We start from the raw sequence: 15,448 nt of genomic DNA, 5'->3' as shown, positions 1-15,448 counted from the left end.
GAGTCAGAGGGACCAGGAGAGAAGTTCCCCTCACCCGCGTCTTCCAGCCCACGTCCACATCCCAGGCAGCATATTAGCCTTCCTGCAAATTCGGGCTCACCATAATGGGATTTGAGTAGTGATGTGTAGGAGTCTAGAGAAGCTGGCAAAAGAGAACTAATTTTATTTAGTCTTCAAGAGAAAAATCGGCTGTGCTAGCCTCTGAGGTGGCACTCTCGTCCAGCAGGGCTCTCTGCAGTGACGGCAGTGTTCTGTATCTGTGCTCTTCCCTTCTGGGAGCCACTAGCCACAAATGGCTGTGGAGCACATGAAATGTGGCTAATGGGACTGAGGACCTGACATTTTAACTTAATCCTAATTAATTTAAATTTAAATAGCCACACGTGGCTACAAGCCACCAACTTAGACAACACAACAATATATGCATATTATCTTGATTTGGGGCCGAGGACTGGGAGATTTATATAGGCTTAGGCCCTGCTCATCATCTCGAAGTTAGTCCAGCGTACACACAACTTGGTTGCAGAGTACTTCAGTGTTGGCAAACCTAGTAGTTGTGGCATGTGGTGTTGATGGACCAGGAGGAAGAAGAGAAAGCCTGGCCGGTAGCCTGAAGAGGTGGCCAAAGAAAGAGGACCGAGGACTGGGCAGAAAGAAATTGATGAAGAACACAATTCATCAGTATAAAAGTACATGCAAGGCATACCCTGGCCGAGGGGGAAGCTACAAGTATATGACAGATTGGTCCCACTCTCAAGGGGCTCACCACCTTTGAGGCTGAGACAAGATCTATCTATATAAGATGCATGGTGAGCAAGACAGGTCAAAGTTAGCCAAAGAAATGAATCCATAAATAAATACAGTGTGATCAGAGAAGGGAGAGATCTAGGTCAGCCACAGATATTAGAACCACACTGTCTGGACTGATTGCTAGTTCTGCCACTTACTGGTTATGTGACTCTGGGCAAGTCACTTACTCTCTGTGTGTCCACTTTCCCCATCGTGAAATGGAAATGATAAAATTGCCAATTTCCTGGGTTGCTGTGAGGATGAAAGGATATAATATTCATGGAGTGCTTCAAACAGTGTTTGGGATACAATAAGTGCTAATTAAGTCTTAGCCATTACCAAAGGGGAGAAGAGATGGCCGAGGAGGGAAGAGGGCACCAGCTTATAGGACTTCCATGCCTGCAGGCACCTTCTTGAAATGTAACTGAGACTCCTTGTGAACAATTTGATACTGAGCAGAAATGTTACTTATGTTGTCATTAGCTATTTTCATTCAAAATTTAATCCCAGTATCGTTAACATACAGTATTATATTAGTTTTAGGTGTGCGATATGGTGACTCAGCAATTCTATACATTGCTTAGTGCTCACTGTGACAAGTGTACTCTTAATCCCAATCACCTGTTTCACCCTCCCCCCCCCCAATCCACTTTCCCTCTGGCAACCACCAGTGTGTTCTCTGTAGTTAAGAGTCTGTCTTTTCATTTGTCTCTTTTTTTCTTTGTTTCTTAAATTCCACATAGGAGTGAAATCATATGGTGTCTGTCTTTCTCTGACTTATTTCACTAAGCATTATACTCTCTAGATCCATCTATGGTGTTGCAAATGGCAACATTTCATTTTTTATGGCTGAATAATATTCCATTATATCTACATACCACATCTTGATCCATTCATCTATCAAAGGACACATGGCTTGCTTCCGTAATTTGGCTATTGAAAATAATGCTGCAGTAAACATAGGAGTGCATATATCTTCTTGAATTAGTGTTTTCATATTCTTTGGGTAAATATCCAGTAGTAAAATTACTGGATCATGTGATAATTACATTTTTTTTTGAGGAATCTCCATACTGTTTTTAGGGTGGCTGCACCAGTTTGCATTCCCACCAACAGTGCACAAGGATTCCTTTTTCTCCACATCCTCGCCAACACTTGTTGTTTCTTGTTGATTTTAGCCATTCTGACAGGTGTGAGGTGACAGCTTATTGTGGGTTTGATTTGCATTTCCCTGATGAGGAGTGATGTTGACATCTTTTCATGTGTCTGTTGGCCACATGTATGTCTTTGGAGAAATATCTGTCCATGTCTTCTGCCCATTTTTAATTGGATTATTTGGGTTTTTTTCTCTGTTGGGTTGTAGAAGTTCTTTATATATTTTGGACACCAACCTTTTATCAGATATGTCATTTGGAAATCCCTTCTCCCATTCTGTAGGTTGTCTTTTTGTTTTGTTGGTTGTTTCCTTTGCAGAAGCTTGTTATTTTGATGTAGTCTCAATAGTTGATTTTTGCTTTTGTTTCCCTTGCCTCAGGAGACATAGCTAGAAAAAATATGGCTGTGGCTGATGTCAGAGAGATTACTGTCTGTGTTCCCTTCTAGGTTTTTTATGGCTTCAGGCCTCACATTTAGGTCTTTCATCCATTTAAGTTTATTTTTGTGTGTGGCGTGAGAAAGTGGTTCACTTTCATTCTTTTGCATGTCACTGTCCTGTTTGCCCAGCACCATTTGTTGTAGAGACTGTCCTTTTCCATTGCATATTCTTGACTCCTTTGTCGAAGATTAAGTGACTGTATAGTTGTAGGTTTATTTCTGGGCTCCCTGTCTTGTTCCATTGATCTATATGTTTTTGTGCTGGTACCATACTCTTCTACTCTTCTGGTTACTACAGATTTGCAGTATATCTTGATATCTGGGGTTACGATACCTCCAGTTTTGTTCTTTTTCAAGATAAGCAAGGGGTGATCTTGAGTGAAGTCCCAGCCTCAGAGGAGCTCAGAGGGTAGGTTATACCCCACGAGTTTCTCCCAGATGCAAGTAAGTCACCTGTGCTTTCAGAAGTGCACACCTGGTAGTCACTGGCTAAGCTCTAGGGCGGGGAACCTAAAACCCCAGGCACATCTGCCCTCCGCACAACGGGCCAAGTACTATCAGAGGCCAGGAGAGCAGGAAAGGCACGCAGAACCATGGGGAGGGTGCCCCGGAACCGTGAAAGGGATGGACTGTTTGGAGGAAGAGCCTCATGTTATCCACCAGGTGCTATGGCTTTTGCTGAACAAGGGTGAGCTGTGGAGTCTTTGGGGTAAATTGATGATGCTGGTTGCCGTCTGCTCGCATATCTGAGCAGCGGATCTCAAACTTCAGGCTGTAAAGGATCCCTTGTGGAAGTGTTTCAGATGTAGATTCCTCGGCCTCAGGTGCAGCCATTCTGATTCAGTTGGTAGTGCCCAGGCAAGCTCATTTTCAACATGCTCCCCAGGCAGTTCAGGGGCGGGGCTCCTTGGGAACCACTGCTTGGGGGCTGGTGGGGGCTGGCAAGAGGCCAGGCAGGGTGAGTGGTCAGGCTGGGTTGTAGGCAGGGTCCCCAGGGGCGCTTAATCGGTGCAATCAGGTGTCCACTCGTGAACAGACACGGAAAAACCTGGAGAAACCACTACTTGAGACCCCTTCCTGAGGAGGCTCGAAGTGAGATGGCTAGTCGGGGATTGGAGAGGCTGCAGAACAGTTGCCCCGGGGGAGGGAGTGATGAGATTTGCACAAGTACAATCAGGAGGTGTCTTAAGCTGAGTTCCCCTTGAAGCCCTGAGACTAGGATTCAGGTGCAAGCCTGGGAGGTGGTGCCAGGAGGCCCCAGCAGGGGAGTGCGGAGGAGATGAGAGGGGAAGGCAGTCACTACAGGGTCAGTGATCGGTGTCCGTGAGCAGGTCGCCACGGTGGGCCACCAGGTGCAATCCCGCTCGGGACATCTGGGAGACTGTGTTGCACGTATCTCTGTGAGAGGCTGCGGTATTTTGCCATGAAGTCCCTTTTCTCAATGGTTGAGGGCTGCTCCTTGGAACTTGTGGCCTCCCCTGGGTTTGGGGTGGGCACCCTATGCAGCGGGAGAAGCCCCAGGCAGAGCAGTGGCCACTGGCAATAAGAAGCTGTCTGCAAGTGCACACCCGGTGAGTGCTGACTCAGTCAGGCAGGACACCAAATGTGTTTGCCGGTTGGGGGGTGGCTGGGAAGTGGTCCTCTCACTCTAAGGCTCTCCCACTTAGTTGCCTGCTGCCCGCAGAGTCGCTGTTAGGTGGCCCACTGGTGTCCTCATGGCAAGTGCTTCCCCCCAACCCCTCACCGTGTACATTTTCGGTTCACTCCATTGATGGACCTTGGAGCGCCACCCGGTCCTTGGAAGCTGCATCCCTGCCCCCACGGTGCCAGGCTGAGCCCAAGGCAAGAGCTGTGAGATGCGAGCAGCATTTGTGGAGTTCCTTCTGGAACTGCCTTTTCCCTCCCTTTCTTCCTAAGTGTCATCTCTGGCCTTGATCATTTACCCCTGTCTCTTTTGTTTACCTCTTGTTACCTTACGGTGCTCATGAAGGCGGGTCCCCTGATCCACACCTGATCCACTGATCCTTGTCGTCAGTGAGGAGTGATAGGAAACAGAAAATGACAAGGACAGTTTGATCTAGTCAAGAAAGTGATCCCCAGGCATGTCCCCAAAGTTTAGGGAAGAAGATTTGTAAAAAATATATGGGCATGAGCTCATGGTCAGAAAGTCCAAAAGAGAGATGAGCAAGAGAAAATGGGTGCCAAAAACCCTGTTCACGATACTTAAGCCTGAGGCAAGCTGGAGAAGAGAGAACATGGGCTGATCTAAGGAAACCGTCCGGGCTGCACGGAGGGCTCTTCTGTAGCTTTCATTTTGAAGGGGTATGTACAAAACCAGAAACCTGGCATCATTAAGGGATAAACACAAAGCATGTCCTAAGTTTATCAGAAATCAAAAGACTAGAATAAGCTCACATTTGAGAATGAAAAAAGCTTTTATGCTGTATCTGAGCCAGAAATAAAATGAGGAAAGGATAGGTCCTCTTGGGGCGAGTGAAATGGTAAAAACGAATGAAGGGGAGAAAGAACCATACAACTCCTGGTTTGTTTCCCCCTTTATTGTTATTTACGAAGGGGAGTGTGCTCTTGAAACTGGAAAGAGTAAAAGACTCTTGATTAAACCAGAGGTAGGTGCAGAAATAGAAGAGTCACTGTGTGTTTGGAACAAGTTCAAGTCAGGCAATCTGTAGGTGGAAGGGGCTGTCATGGAAGGTGGTGCATTCGGTTTTGTACGTCAAGTTTTCAAAGAAGCGTTGTCTCAAAAAAAAAAAAAAAGGTGCGGAGCGGGTAGCTGAGAAATGGAGGATCTGAAAACCATGGTGAATGAAAGCTGTTGGTGCCACGTGGCTTTAGCTGGGACATGGGGGAAGCACATTCATGCTAGCGCCACGTGTGAAGGGATGCCATTTAGAAAAAAACTAGACTGTGCTCTGGTAGGGGAGAGAGTAGAATTAAGCCCATATTAAAACTTTGAAATATTTAGGGCCGTCTGGTAGCTCAGTTGGTTAAGTGTCTGACTTTGGCTCAGGTCATGATCTTGCTGTTCCCGAGTTCGAATCCTGTATTGGGCTCTGTGCTGACAGCTCAGAGCCTGGAGCCTGCTTCAGATTCTGTGTGTGTGTCTTTCTCTCTCTGCCCTTCCCCCAACTTGCTCTCTCTCTCTCCCAAAAATAAATAAACATTAAACAAATTTTTAAAAACCCAACTTCCAAATGTTTAGAAGCAATTACCATTGAACTTTTGCCTCAAAGCAATGATGTCTCCATAACTGTCAAGTCCAAAGTGAGTATTTGTCAAGGCTGTTGTAGACAGAATTTTCTTAATTCTGTGGGTTCTATCTACCTGAAAATGCCCATATGTGCCAACACACCACTTTCTATGTTCAACTTCAAGGAGTTCACTGTCCCTACAGTAGGATCATGCTTCCCAGGTTAAGAAGTCCCCAACTCAAAGGATTCTTCTATTTCTAAAATGTAGTGATACAAAGCCCTTTCCCTAGAAGTTACATTTTCACAGATCTCTCCCCAGTAGCCTTTTGTAAATATTTTCATGGCTTCATACCAAAAAAAAAAAAAAAAAAAAAAAAAGAATGGGGTGCTAATTTCATGAAACCAGCTGATTGTCCAGGCCAAGCCAGGATTTTCTGTTTCCTAAATGTATGATTTCCACCTTAGGGCAGCACTTTCTCTCAACGCCTGTGTGTTTGACACTTAACATAGACGATCCACTGCCAAGTCCCAAAGGTTCAACTTTTTAAATCAGGAAAGGACTGATTCCAAGTTGTTTGCCTCTTGATTCCGGCTGTGTCTGCATCAGGTCAAAGCAATGTTGTAATACGTAGAAGCACCACCAGATGGCACTCTTGGGAAAGTCTTGCTTCGAGGTTGGTTTCTTAGGTCTGACGTCTGTTCTAAACATAGCCTAGTAAAATGCTTTGGGGAAGAGGGGAGAAAATGTTAGGGGGAAGGAAAAACACCAATGACAGGACAACCCTTGCACTTTCCTGAGTTTCCTGCACAGAGGCAGCCTTGATTACTTTTTTCTCCTCCTTAATGATAAGCGTTTAGAGGCAGATGCTTCGGTTTATGTAATACATAAGCATTTCTTTCATGTGCATACATACATTTTCTGCCTCTGCTGATGCTCCGTGTAGTTTAAAAAGCTGCACATAATTTAGGGGAAGAGCCCGCTCTTCTTTTGGAAGGTAAACTTGCACATTCATTCTCCTATTGCGTCTGTCCCCTACTTCAATTCCAGTAACAATATTGAGTTTGCACGGAAGCGTCACAAAAGGCCTTTCTGGGAAGGGCCTCACTTGGTTAGATCAGCTCTCTCTGCTGTGAACACGAGGCCAGCTGGAAGGACCAAAGGGAAAGGAGAGAGCAGAAGTGGGCTTGTGTGCAAAGCGGGATTATCCCTGAAATTGAGATCTCTGTTCCATCTTCTCTCTTGTTCTTTCCAAATTTTTCTTAAAAAAAAAAAAAGTTTAAAAAAAACATGCTCATGCTACCTTAAGCCTTATGTTTCCATTTCTTACTTTACTGCTTGGCGTGGTGCTTGCTGCCAGTTGGTAAGCTTACTTAAGGGAGGCAACGATGTCCATTTGAATAGTTATCTTTGTTGAGAAAGGACTCTCCGTTGGTGCATGGTTTTTAGCAGGCAGCTAGCAGAAATAAGAAGCTCAGAACAGATGCCGTGTCTTTGGGGCACGGCTTTGGCCGGCCCTCTTTTCTTTTTTGTACCTGCAAGTGGAAAATCACCACTTTAATGAGCCACAATATACCCTGTGGAACAAAAATGTTTGAAATTACCCAGGAGAGGCAGGCCTTCTTTCCGAGATCTGTGAGAGGTAGTGCAGAACCCCACCAAATTCAAAATGGGAGGTTCTTTTCTTCTTACATTTTATTTCAAAGATAGTTCTGCTAGGAACCTGCCTTTCTGCGCAGAGAGGCATGAACAGAATTCCAAAGTGCTTCAGCGAAGGGAAAGCAGGCGTATCATCATTTAGAGGGCGTCTTTCCCGGCCTGGCTCTGCTGGACGTTACAGGGAACGCAGAGATTAAAGAGACACTGTTCCTCTCCTCTAGGAGCGTCTAACCTAGTGGGAAAGACAAACATACAGAGACCCTATGTTATGCCTGGAATTATACTTTAGTGCCAAAAGCAAAATAAAAATAAAGTACAGCTCTGGCTGCCTGGGCGGGGCTGCAGCAACTGAAAATCTACTAAAATGCAGACTGTTAGCAGAGTCAAATTATCCTTTGTCCTTGAAATGTGAGTAACTGGCTGGATGTAGGCTATTTTCCTTCTTTTTTATACTTTGCTGTTCTTTGTAAAATTTCTAAAATAAGCATGTTTAGGGTTTTTTTTGGCCCTCATTATAAAAGCAAGTGGGAGTCTGAAGAGGAAAATGCATACTTTTTATTTATTTAATTTTTTTTGCAATACACATGCTATGTTAACAAAAGCAAACACTTATTTGGTGGTTACTGTGGTGCTGGGTACTGTTCTAAGTGCTTCTATATATTAACTTATTTAATCCTCCCAGCCACCCTATAAGAGAAGTACTCTTATTAAACCCATTTTATAGAGGAAGTAATTGAGGCACAGAGAAATTCAGGAGCTTGCCTGGGTTACACCCGGATTTAAGTGGCTGAGCAGGCTGGCTCTAGAGTTTGAGCCCCCTAATATAATGGACATTATGGAGGAAGTTTTCCTCCTAGGTTAATTTCTCCAGTAACTGAAGCTTGTCATTCTGTCTGAGGATTGGGCCGGAAAACGAGCCATTCCTGAAGCAGGGTGGCGCAGGAAGGGGGATGCTGGGATTGCAAAGTCAGATGCAAATATCCTGGTTACTTGGAGGAATCTGCAAGTGGAAACCAGAGAGTTCCGTTGCTTGGCCTAGAGAGTTCTGGGCAGTAGTCATTTCTCCTCTAGGACATCTCTGGGGAGATAACATGAGGAAGGCATTGCTGCAGGTGAGTAGAAGACCCTGGAGAAAGGCTTTGGGGTTTGGGTTTGGATTGAGATCAGAGTTATGTAATAGGGCCTGGGGTTGAAGAGCTGGGCAGAGTTTGCTGTTGGGATTAGCATTAGGGGTTTGGTTAACCATGTGAATTACGGTTTCTGATTAATATTAGAGGTTGGGATTAGGATTAGCTGTCAGAAGTTAGAGTAAGGTTTAGGGTGAGAGACTAGGATTAGGAGTTAGGGTTAGTGTCAGGGTCAGGGAAGTCAGTCAACATCCAGCTCTTTTGAGGCTGAAAGCTCTTGCCACTTGCTGGGTCTGGGAGAAGACATGAGAATCTGGGAGGGTGATTGTCAAGAGCGAAGCAAGACCCCACACCAAGGAGGACCCCAGGATTACAGCCTACCAAGTGGGGTCCCCTGTATAGGCAGAGCCTGGGCACAAGAAGTCCAGGAGCTATAACCAGGATGCATCCACCATCAGGTGACCTGCTGCTGTGGCCACCTTGCAGGACGGGCCCTGGGAACTGAGGGCAGGGGTGAGCTGCAGGGTGAGGTCCAGGGTAAGTTTTTGTAATTTACCTTTTCATAATGGCTGTGTTTAACAACTGACCTGCCAAATTCCCGAAAACGTAACAATTGGCTCTTGTAGGCTGCTGCATCTGCCCTCATACCAAATTCTTTTTATACTCACCACAGCTGTCTCTCCATCATGGAGGCTTCTAGTCATACTTGAATATCCAGGAGGGAATTGGGCTCTTCGATGTCACCCATTTAGAAGGGAAACAGCTAGAAGTATGCCAGTCACCACATTCTAGTTATGGGCATTGTAGAAACAGGTATCGTACAATTTAGTTTGAAAAAAAGGAAGCAGATGGATAAAGATGTGTGAGATATATCTGTATATCTATATGTTTATATCTACATATTTATATATATAAATATAATATGGAGTATTCCTCAGCCCTAGAAAATAAGGAAATCTTGCCATTTGCAATGATGTGGATGGCACTAGAGAGTATTATGCTAAGCGAAATAAGTCAGAGACAAATACTACATGATTTCACTCATATGTGGGCTTTAATAAATAAAACAGGTGAACATGGTAGGGTGGAAAGAGAGGCACATGAGAAAACAGACTAATAACTATGGAGAACAAACTGAGGGTTGCTGGAGGGCAGCTGGGAGGGGGTGGGTGAAATAGATGATGGGGATTAAGGAGGGCACTTGTGATGAGCACCGGTGTTGTATGTAAGTGGTGAATCACTAAATTCTACTCTTGAACCTAATATTACCCTGTATGTTAACTAACTGGAACTTAAATAAAAACTTGAAAAAAAAATGAAACAGGAAGTAGAGGGGCACCTGGGTGGCTCAGTTAAGTGTCTGACTTTTGGTTTCAGGTCAGATCACGATCTCATGTTTCATGTGATTGAGCTCTGCCTCGGGCTCTGCACTGACAGCGTGGAGCCTGCTGGGGATTCTCTCTGTCTCTGCCCCTCCTCAGCTCATTCGCTCTCTCTCTTTCTCTCTCTGTCTGTCTCTTTCTCTCAAAATAAACTTAAAAAAAAAAAAAGAAGCAGAGAGGGGTGGCTGGGTGGCTCAGTCAGTTGAGCATCTGACTCTTGATCTCGGCTTGAGTCGTGAGTTTGAGCCCTGTGTTGGGCTTCACACTGGGGTGAAACCAACTTAAAAAAGGAGAGGGAAGCAGAGAAATTCCCTTAATATTGATTCGTATGTAAATACATGGGCCCTTTGGCTATGAAGATGCTACTCGAGAGCAAGTATTTTATGTCATCACAGAGGAGGATGCAGGCTGAAACCTTCCCATGCACCGCTAAATACTTATTGCCACGTGCTGCCTGGGCCGGCATGTCCTCACATATCATTCAGCTATTGCCACAGTAACGTTTATAATAAACCACCCCAAAATTCTTCCTCGTGCATCTGAAGACTGGCTTATCCAGGCCAGCGTTGACTGGGTTTGAATTTAAGATGCAAGTTGAGTCTAGGTCTATTCCAGGTGTTTCTCATCCTCTTTGAACTAGCACGTAGACCCGGGCCATGTTCTGCTCTCAGTAATGGCAGAAACACAGGAGGACAAGCCCAACCACAAAGGTGTGTTTCAGCCTTGTTTGCATCACATTTGCAAACATCCCATTGGCCAAAGGACGCCACGTGGCCAAATCCAGTATCAGTGGAGGAGTTACAGAGCCTCAAGACAAAGAGTATGATGTGGGAAAGGGGGAAGAATTGACATACCACATGCTTACCGGATGGAATCACCAGGGATCAACTTTTGACCCCGAACTCATTATTTATTTATTTATTTAAAAAAAAATTTTTTTTTTAATGTTTTATTTATTTCTAGGAGAGAGAGAGAGAGACAGCGTGAGCAGGGGAGGGTCAGAGAGAGAGGGAGTCACAGACTGAAACAGGCTCCAGGCTCTGAGCTGGCAGTCAGCACAGAGCCTGACGCGGAGCTCGAACCCACGAACCGCGAGATCATGACCCAAGCGAAAGTCGGACGCTTAACCAACTAAGCCACCCAGGCGCCCCCCGAACTCATTATTTAAATCTGTCAGCCTAACAAGCCTTGGACTATATAGACAGAGAAGGAAGATGATTGCTATTTTAATATACAATACCGCAGAAGACATAGTTCCTCAAATCTGGTATCTTAGAGCAAACCTTTTCCAATTTTTTTAGGTTGTACCATATATATCTGCGAATGTGTGGGAGTAGGCCCTTCTTCACATCTCCATCATTGATCATCTGTTCACTGGTCTGGCCAGTTTTTCTGCCCATTTTCCTTGCTATACATTTGTCATCCGTCTTTCTCCACCCATGATGGCCACCCTCTCCTCCATCTTAAGGGGTGACAGAGACTCTCTTCTTGACCAAACTTGAGTCAGTTTCCTCCAAGTTCTTTATCTGATCATCCTTGATCTCTGGTCAAATTTCTCAATCTATGCTCTTGATATCTCTTATGATTCTGGCCTGCCTTCAGCAAGAATCCCGTTGAGTTGGTCTAGCAAAACTCCTGCCAGCCTTGATGTTTCCTCTTAGTAATTTTCCATCCACTGACCTTGCCTTGCTTCTTGGCAATAAATCTCCACTTATCCTTATTATATTTGGAGTGGAGCCCAATCTGTCTCCTCTCCTGCAAAACCCCCATTGCAATAGGCCCCTTCTTGAACAGCTTCCTTACCATCTCCAACACGTGTCCAAACAATTTTTTCTTAACAGGGGTGAAGGAAGAAAGCAGGAAATTCTAGGTGCTGCAGTGTCACGGTATAGTGGGCACACGAAAGCTTGGAAGACCTGGGTTTGAAATCCATACGTTTTGCTAACTAGTATGTGAATTTGGGAGAAGCTTTTGTGAATTTCAGTTCTGTCATTCATGGAGTGAGATAATTCTACACATCTCACAGGATGTTGTGGGGTTTAAATGATCAACATTGTTAACACTTAAAATGATGCCTAGCACATGGAAGGCAATAAATATTTTTAGTTCGAAGACAACATCATCACCATTTGTCACACATCACAATGGCACAACATATGTTGGATACATTTTCAAATCCAGATTGTAACTTCAAAACCTATAGAGGTGCATTAGACTGTAAGCTATTTTCCAGAAAAATGTCCATGGTCTTCCCTGAAGGTCTAAGGCATAAGTCAGTGGCAAGATGACTTTGAACTGCCCTGTGAAGAACTCAGAACTGCTTCTTCTGCACTTGGAGGCCACGCAAGGGTTTTTCCATCCCTATCCTGGTTCTCAGCCTCTGCATCTTTCTTCCTGTCCACAGCTGGGTTATGTGACTCCATCCACAACACCCCCCCCTCACACACACCCCTTTTCTACATATGGCTATGTCCTCTCCAAAATGGAAAACATTCTCAACTAAAGCCCAGGCAAGGAACTCTGGGAGGTTATAACTTTAGGGCTTAGAGTGACTCTTCACTGCCAAATCTGAAATGAGCCCATCTTCCACTGCTTTGAGGGGTAACTGTGCCTATTAAAATACACTGACATTTGACCTGAAGCCGAGGAAACGTTGAAATAATCCTTGTCTCTCCAACCTTACCTGTGAACACTTACAGGAAATCTTCAAAGACAGAACTAGAAATCCAAAAGGAAACATAGAGGTGAGAAAGATTGGAGTGCTGAAGGAAGGTCACTGGACTTTTCAGAGGTGGTAAACCAGTTGGCTGGTGAAAAAACTGGTGAAAAATATTCTGCGAATATTCCCACCTTGATATTTCTACCTAGCTCTACTTCCATCCCACCCTTTCCACAAAAAAGAGACAAGGGTTATAATTGGGTACCTGGTAAATTTTCCTTCTTTCTTTTTCACTTGACTCATGATGTACAGAGTGTGAAGGTTGCTGGCAGGGGGATTGGAAAATTAGCATAAGAAGGCCAAGGGCTTTCTGGAAGGGAAGGCACTGTCAGCACCAAGCTTCTTCCTTAGCTGTGGAATTAAATATTTTTGAAGTGGACCTAGGCGACACAAGGTACACACTGGAGGTGGGGAATGGCAACAAGGATCCTGTAATGCAGTTACTGTGCCGTGGTGGGCAAGACTAGAGCAGTGGCCTGGCTGCAGCTTTGTATCAGAAATGCTATTCTATACAACCTCTTACACTGCCATTGACTGTGTCTCCTGGACTGTACTTCTCACCCTGATGACTTACTCATTCCATAACTGGAAGCCTGCCCCTCCCACTCCCTTTGCCCATTTTGCCCATCCCTCCACCACCTTCCCCATTGTATGGTGACAGATTGTAGCTACACTTGTGGTGAACATAGCACAATGTATAGAGTTCTTGAACCACTGTGTTGTACACCTGAAACTAATGTAACACCGTGTGTCACCTATACTTCAAATTTTTTACAGAAATAACTTAGTGGTATTTCGAGGTCTACAGTATGGGATACCAGTGAACTTGTCCCATTGTGATTCTGGGGACAGGCTTAGCCTGGTGAAGTGGACATGTGACTAGACCCAAAGAGCCCTGGCCACTGGCTTTGTTCTTTTTCATATCACGTGACTTCAGCTACCCTCCTTCTTTGGCAGCTGTAGTGTGGACAAGTGGCCCCATCAGCTGGACTGTTCTCCTGGCTTGGTGATCTGGTGGCCAACTGGTGGTGATTACAGTGTTCTCCAATGTCATGAGGGCTCTGACTCTCACAAAGGCACACGTTTTCAGGCTGAACAGTGAAAATCCCAAAAGATTCTTATATGAAGGGATGACAGGAGAGTGAGAATAGATGGACTTCTATGAATCTGGGCAGATAAGAGCTTAAGTATTGCATTCTAGATAATACTGAGGGGGAGGGGATGTTCACTTGAATTGGAAATCAAAGTTTGATACCCCAGGTATAAAGTAAACACAGTGCAAGAAAAACATCGATATGGAAATGTCTTCATTCCTATACTCTCAAATGCTAGTGGGGCATACTTTTATGGTGGAGGTACATACTGAAGTACGGATTTTGCCTTTTTTATTATGGCAAGAAACACATAGTGCATAATTTACCATCTTACCAGTTTTGAAGTGTACAATTCAATAGTGTTAAGTATATTTACATTGTTGTGAGAAAGCTATCCAGAACTTTTTCATCTTGCAAAACTGAAATTCTATACCCATTAAAAAACAACTCTTCTTGGGATGTCTGGGTGGTTCAGTCAGGAAAGCGTCTGACTTTGGCTCAGGTCATGATCTTATAGTTTGTGAGTTCAAGCCCTGCACTGGGCTCTGTGCTGTCAGCTCAGAGCCTGGAATCTGCTTCGAATTCTGTGTTCCCCTCTCTCCCTGTCCCTCCCCTGCTCGTGTTCTCTCTCTCTCTCTCAAAAATCAATAAACATTAAAAAAAAAAAAAAACCAACCCAACTCTTCTTTTTCTCCCTCACCACCAGCTTCTGGTGACCACCATTTTATTTTCTGTCTCTATGATTTTGAGCACTCTAGATGCTTCATATAAATGGAAATCATACAGTATTTGTCATTTTGTGGCTAGCTTGACTTACCGTAATGACCTCAAGGTTTATCCATGTTGTAGCATGTGACTGGATTTCCTTCCTTTTTAAGGCTGAATAACATTCTGTTGTATGTGTTTGCCACCTTTTGTTTATCTGTTCATCTAATGACAGGCATTTATTTGGGTTCCTTCCACATCTTGGCTATTGTCAATAGTGCTGTGATGAACTTGCATATGCAGATATCTTTGTGAGGCCCCACTTTCAGTCCTTTTGGATACATACCCAGAAATGGGATTGCTGGATCATATGGTAGTATTATTTTAAACTTTTTTTTTGAGGAATCTCTGTATTGTTTTCCACAGGAGTTACATCATTTTACAATACTCCCAACTGTGTACAAGGGTTTCACTTTCTCCACATCTTCACCAACACTTGTTATTTTCTGTGTTTTTTTTTAAATAGTGAACATCCTAGTGGGTGTGAGATGATATCTCATTGTAGTTTCAGTTTGTATTTCTCTGATAGCTCGTGATGTTGAGCATCCTTCAGTATGCTTGTTGGTCATTTGTGTATCATCTTTGGAACAATATCATTGGGCTCATTGCCCATTTTTTTTCTTAAATAGTTTATTGTCAGGTTGGTTTCCATATAACACCCAATGCTCATCCCAACAAGTTCCCTCCTCCATGCCCATCACTCCCTTCCCCTCCCCCACCCCCACCAGCCCTCAGTTTGTTCTCGGCATTCAAGAGTCTCTCATGGTTTGCCTCCCTCCCTCTCCCCCACTATCTTTCCCCTTCTCCTCCCCCATGGCCCTCTGTTAAGTTCCTCCTAATCCTCCTATACGTGCAAACATATGGTATCTGTCCTTCTCTGCCTGACTTATTTCGCTCAGCATAACACCCTCAAGTTCCATCCACGTTGCTACAAACCCTTGCCCATTTTTAAATCAGGTTATCTAACTTTTTATTGTTGAGTTATAGGAATTCTTTATATATTTTGGATATTTACCCCTTATCAGATAAATGATAAATATGTCCTCTCATTCTTTAGGTTGCCTTTTTACTCTGTTGATTGTGTCCTTTGATGCACAAAGGCTTTTAAGTCTG

The sequence above is a fragment of the Hyaena hyaena genome, unplaced genomic scaffold (genome assembly GCF_003009895.1).
Source record: "Hyaena hyaena isolate Hyena2069 unplaced genomic scaffold, ASM300989v1 scaffold_611, whole genome shotgun sequence".
Lineage (NCBI taxonomy): Eukaryota > Metazoa > Chordata > Mammalia > Carnivora > Hyaenidae > Hyaena > Hyaena hyaena.
This window is presented reverse-complemented; position numbering follows the sequence as displayed.